This window comes from Opisthocomus hoazin, chromosome 5 (genome assembly GCF_030867145.1).
Source record: "Opisthocomus hoazin isolate bOpiHoa1 chromosome 5, bOpiHoa1.hap1, whole genome shotgun sequence".
In the NCBI taxonomy this organism is placed as follows: domain Eukaryota; kingdom Metazoa; phylum Chordata; class Aves; order Opisthocomiformes; family Opisthocomidae; genus Opisthocomus; species Opisthocomus hoazin.
This window is the reverse complement of record NC_134418.1, coordinates 66482252-66488835: the sequence shown is the minus strand read 5'-3', so window position 1 is coordinate 66488835 and position 6584 is coordinate 66482252.

The window sequence follows — 6584 nt, the reverse complement described above, 5'->3', positions numbered from 1 at the left end:
GTTAGTATGGCTAAGAAAATGGTAAGGATTTGGAAATTAATGAGTGCCAGGAAGTCTGATCAGCTGAAAAAGATCAAGCTGCAGTTTAGTTTAACACTAGATTAGCAGAACTTGAAATGAGCATAAACAGGACTTTCTGTGGAAGCTGTTCCATAAGCAGAACATGGCAGTTGGTGAATCACTTCTTTCCTTTGACAGCAAACAAGTCTTCAGCTGAAATGAGTTTGAAGGCTGCCTGAAGAGAGAGAAGCTTTTTTATTTGGTTTTCGTCTCTGGTTGGAACACTTGGCAGGCAGGGAGGTACAGGTTTCACTGGTGGCCACTTAGGTAGAGCGTGTCGCTTTGGGACACTCCAGCTGATGCTCTTTTAATGGCAGCAGCTAAGAATCCATTTTCTGGGCTTTACATCTTGAAGCCTTGTGAATTTAGTTCTGTGCTTAGTAGGTCAAAAGTTGACTGAAAACTGGCAAAAAAAGTTGGATGAAAAATGAATGGCCATCCCTGTCTAAAGATGATCCCCCCACGAATTTTGATGCACAGAGGGGAATCTGCGTTTGTCATTCTGATTTTCAGTAAGTTTCTGTAAGTAAGCTCTGACTGCAGGGCTAGCAAAATGTTATTGCTTCTGTGAACACTTTTTCATGTGCATTTTTCCTATGCTTCCTTATCTTAAAAAAAAAAAAAAGTTTGGAGTCATTTGGTATTGTAATTTCATCTAGGTTGTGTCAGAAACTTGAAAAATATCAGCATAAGCATTCTCAAATTCTAAGGTTGAAAATGACTTAAGAGGTTTTCCAGCAAAATGACCAAATCTAACCCAGAGAATTTTCTCTTAAATTAGTATGTGTTCTACCAATTGCTGTAAAGCAGCAGTCAGATATTTTTTAAGATGTCTGAAAAACTCGGGGGGGGGGGGGGGTTGCTTTAGATAAGAACTGTGGAGTTTCTAGATGTGGACTTGGTTTTTTTCCAAATGTTTTACTGAAAATCTTCATAAAGATTTTGACTTGGTGGATTTGCAGGATCAACCCTTAGATGTTACTGTTCTCCCATTGCTGCTTATATCGAAACTGTGTAGTGTTCAGTTGTGAACTTTGAAATCAGTAAAGTGTGAACTTTCTTCAGGTGCACATTATCAGCAGGCTTTAGTTAACTTTCCTTTAGGGTTTTTGTTTTGAATATAACCAGTCCATAAGCCCCAAGTGTGTATCTAAAGCATGAATTAATTGGGGCACTTGCCTGCAAATTAGACCTTAACAGTACAAACAATAATTGAGCTAAATGCTTGTCTCCAGGTAAGGAAGACGGAAATCACTGACAAGAAAACTACAGCTGAAAGTAAGAAATCTTAAATTTGCACAGACTTGGGAAAACTGTATTGTGCTGTTTTGGTTTTTTTTTTTTTTCTTTCCTCAAAACACCCCACACCTTACACTAGGGTTTGGGAAGTGCAGATAACGCGTGTGGAATGCTTGTTTCTGCTAACATGTTTTTTAACCTCTCTGCTTTGTTTTTAGGGAGAGCACGTGCCCTTTGAAGACACCTCACCTCTACTTTTTCTGCTGCAGTAACAACTCCTGGGCTTTTGGATGCTGCAAATGTATTTCCCCCCCTTCCTCCCGCTGATGCATTGCTCGGAGGAGGACTGAAGGGTTAAGCCCTCCAGAGCAAGGGAGAGTCAATGCAGTGTCAGTATGAATTATGAATACCAAGGGCTACACCTGGCGAAGAGAAAGACTTCCCGGAGACCAGATAAGAGCGAGCTGTAATTAACTGAAATCTCTCAGGGAGGTGAAAAGAACAGTAGAAAAACAAAGACTGGGAGAGACCAGAGCTGTGACATCTGAAAGGAAATATTTGAAAGTACGCTGCGTTTACCTGGCAGGCTGGAGGAGAGGGGATGTTTTGGGATTAGATGAATGCTGCATGAGTATGAAGGGGGGAATGGGAGAGACTTGGTGCGCTAATGTGGGTGCAGTCAATGAGGAAAATGAAAACGTGGGCATCCTGATGCAAATTCTTTTGACAACAACCTATAAATGCATTTCTGAGAAGTGCTGGTGTTGTATCTGCATGTTCCGGCACCCGCATGCTCTGAAGAGTAACTTGAGATAGTTTAGAAAGTTCTGTGGCACGTGAAGATCTGCAGAGCAATGGAGAGCGAGGAGTCTGGAGGGGTTTGCTGCTGCAGTGGGATTTTTACAGAGGAAGCACTCGCAAGTACAATTCTAAACAAGGCTTAAGAGTAAAGCGTGAGGAGTGAAGCCGAAGTTTGCGTTGCAAATAGCTTGAAACGATAGTGAGACTGATTTTACAATGGATTGAATGTAAGGATTACCTTACAACACCAAGTTTGCCTCTTGCTGACAGGCAAATGGTGAGCTGTAGAATGGGACAGGAGTTCATAGCTGCGGAGTATCATGCTGACAGGACATGTTGCTGTTGGGAGACTGTCACGTGATAAGTAAGAACATAGCTTGTACAATCAGAAAAATTTTTGTGCCTCATCCAACAGCATTTTTTTTTCACTAGGAAAAGACACCACAAACCTTAACAGGACTTTACTATTTCCAAGTAAATCCCCTTACAAGAAAACTTCCTGCATTGACAACTAGGGATCTGCTCTCAATAAAGCAGCAATATAGAGTATGAATAGAAGAGTTCCATACAAAAATTTGAACATGGCTTCAGCTGCCAGATGAGTCAAATTTCATGTCCTGTAAGTATATTAATTCTTTCCTGCTCATTCAATTTCTTTTCTTCCCATGCAACATGGTAATGAACATGCTTCTTTCAAAGAAAGCTTGGCAATGCAAGTCTACCAGAATCGATCAATTCTGTTAATGACTTTGTTCTATTTTGGAACTGAAAATCCCAATGAATGAGTTTTATTATTCCATGTTGCTCTAAATCAGTGTTTAACAGGAAATTCAAAAGTAACTAGCAAGTCAAACTCGCCGTGGTAGCTAAATGAAATTACAGATAAAAATGCTTGCTGCTAATTAAAACAAATGTAGTGAAATGTAGTGTATTTCTCTTCCTGAGCAAGCCCATTTTAATTGCTAAGTGAGGTTGTAAATGTCCTTAATTACCTAGGTGGAAAGAAAATTACTCCTGGTGTTAACCAGTTTCTTAGTGGGGTTGGTACATGCGGTTCCCAGGTCAGTGATGCAGTTTTTCTCCAGCCATTAAAATAGGATGACTGTGCTTAAAATGGCACAGTGTGTTTCAGACTCTCACACCCTGAAGAAAATGTCCACACGCTTTCCAGTAACATAGCCCTGTGGTCTGTGGCAGGGCATGTGTTAAAGTAGTGTTCTCTCACACAGGTTGAAATTTCTTCTTAATTTTTTTAGGCAACTGTAGCCTTTAATGGGGAAAACACTGCTAAGAATTTGGAAGTTATCTCCAGCCTGATTAATTACGACCTGGTGACTCCTTTCTTTTCTTCCTTTCCCCAGATTTGTCCTGGCCTTCTTCCATCCCCATGGACCCTGTGAGATCCTCAGCTGTTCTGGAGAGCTTCATGTGGTCCCGGTGCAGTGTACAGTGCTACGGGTTGCTCTTCAGGTCCCCCCCAGCTCTGCCTCACTGCATCAAACACCATGGCTGAACATGTCATGCGGTGGGAGCATTTTGTGGTGGGAAGGTGTTCTTGGAGATGGGAAAATACTGACTGGATAAAATCTTATTTTCTCTCCTGATAGCCAGCCAGATGTTGACAGATGACTGTTTTTCCTCCATCCTCCCAGTTCCTCTCACCCCACTTGATTTTTCTTGAGTGATCCTTCTAGTGATACAGTAAACTGTGTATAAAATGCTCTGGTGGTTGCTAGCAATGCCCCACACTGGTTTTAATAACAAAATCTGACAACAGTTTTCACATTCTTGGCAGAATAAAGACAAGTGGTAATAAGTCTGAAGTGAGAGACTCACCAAGGAAACCTAAACCAAAGTCAGAAAGATGTTGGAGTAGGTCATGTCTTGTGGGCATTTTCTCTTTAACCTTCTGTTCTGCTCCGCATCATGCTCTGTAACAGTTAGCCTCGACTGACTCTAGGATAAGTTGAGACCGTCCTGGCAAATGCTTTGTATTGGTGAAGCTGAGCAGGGGAAGATGTGGAGGAATGCCAAAATCTATCTGCTAGTGAAAGGCTGTCCTCCTTGTGATGGGAAGATGTTTTGATTCTCTCTGAGTGTTTCACATAGTGCTTTTTACTATTCTTAATCTCTTAAATCCCATAAATTGTTGCCATGAATAATGTAGTAAAGAGATCTAGTATTTCAGGTAATACAGGTCTTAAAATTGTGGACAGAAGTTCTAAACTGTCTCAAAATTGTGTCATTGGGAATATCCCAGAACACATAAGGCTTGCAATAACATGGTGTCTCTTACTACTAAAAAATCGCTGACAAAAAGCCACTATCCGTAATGGTCACAATGGAGGAAACGGGAGAACTTTCTGCTCCTCAGAATATTGCGTCTCCACCCATGTCTTTAAAAAAAAAAAAAAGCCTGAATGTTGTTCTGTTCAAAGAGAAAACAGAAAGGGTGGGGAGGTGGGCGGGTGTGTGGAAAGAGAATGGCCAGAGCATGAATGTCCACGTGCTGTTCTGTAAGCGTATGCCTTGCACCGTGTTTGTACTGAGGCAGTTCATTTGAAACAGCTGCGATGATGACTGGTATCTACGGAGAGAGGCACGAGGCACGTTGGATGTGAAAAACAAAACTGGTGATTATCTGTGGGAGACACCTTAGAGTTCACCACCAGGAGCCAGTGCATTTTAAGTAACACAGCTGTTGTCATTCATACCTCAGGGCAATTCTGCGTTTTCACACTGTACTCGCTTTAAGATGTGTCAGCACATTTTTTAACATGGTGCATTTCTCTGGTGCAGACAGGGCCGAAGTCATATGCACTGGAATTTAGAAATCTTGCCGTATGGACAACATGCTTTGCCAAGATCGGGAAAGCTCATACTCTTTCATCTCTCTCCCATGGTTTTTGTTGAAAGGTTTTCCTGCACATTCTCACACACGGTGCATGTAAAGCCACTCTATCCTTCAGTAGAAGGGGAACAAAATTAGTATTAAGCAAGGGCGGGTGAAAGTAATGTTCCCCAAGACTTTCCCTGGAAAGATTAAGAAGTATTAGCTTCACTTTTTGTTGGTAAGCAGATACAAAGTAGATGTACTCGGATAAGCCCCTTGCAAAAATGCACTTAATGTTTCAGCTTTTGAAGTTCATTTCAGTACTTTCAGATTTCCTTGGGTTGCTGCAGTTTCCCCCTGTGCTGAGGCTGAGTAGACACTGGTGCAGCGGAGTGGAATTCTGCTTTCCTCCCTGCTGGGCACACCATGTCAGCCTGCCCCTACCAGGGGGGTGGGAGGGTGGTGGGCACCAGACCAGCCACCAGAATCTCCTCCCAACCCAGAGCTCTGCCCCTTCCTCCAGTTGTGCCCAACGCCTGCTCATCTCCTGTTTGTTCGTGAGCAGAATGAAAGGAGAATCTGTTGTTTCCATTCTGTGCACCAGAGACCGTCGGGAAGGTGAGCGTATTTCAGGGAAAGGAGGAATGGTTTTCTTTTTTTGCCTTTAGTGCTTAGAGCGAGAAAGGGATCACCTGCTGGAAATGCTGGAGCTGTGTTTGTAGGGTCATATCTTCTAGAATTCGTTGCAGAGTTTCTAGAAATGTGAACTTTAAAAGTGCTTTGCTGACAACTTTGTTGTTTCTCCTGCCTGAAAGTCTCACAACAATAAAAATGATGTTTGTGATCTATCATTTGCAACAACGAGCATTGAGTGTGGGGTTGGCATTTTCATATGCTTTCCTCCAAAGAGTTCGATGTAGTTTTTTTGCCTTTGAAATGGGACTGGGCAGCACTGCTGATTCACTCCATTTGGTTTATTCATTTTGTCTGGTGAGATCAACGCAGTTCAGGGAGAAGAAACTCAACAGCTGAATATAAAACACAGCTGGCTGTGCTCACCGCCTCCCTACAGCAATCACTGTCCCTAGCAAGCGTACAGCCCGAGCTATAACTGAGCACAGCACCACTGGATCCTGCTCCTGTGGCCATGACTGTAGGACGGTCTGCCTACAGTCGTCTCCAAAGCTTGTTCCTCACACGTTGCATTGTCTCTGGTGGTTGCTAGGATGGCTTTGCGTCCAGGCTGCTGGTCCAAGATGCTAATGTTGAAATTTTTTTGCTGTTCAAAATTTTTTTTTGCCATAGGGCTGGGGGTGGTCTAATACTATCAGTTCTGGCGGCCGTGATCCAGTTTGGAGGTTTCCTTACAGGTACAGAGGTAGATCCCGCTTGTGTTGCTCCATATGTGTCCCACCTCTTGTCTCCCTTTCCTAGGGACAAGCGGCAGCGACACCAGCTTTGGCAGTGCAGTGTCCACTCTTTGGAAACGCGGCCAGCTGTTCGGGCTGTTTGCTGCCTGATCATCTGTTCTCTCTCCACTCTGGGAAAAGGGTAGCAGGCCAAACGAAACGTGTGCCAGATCCAGCCAGGCCACCGCTTTGGCCTGCCCCGCCAAACTTGGCTGGGGAGCAGAGCTCCACCAGGCACCTTG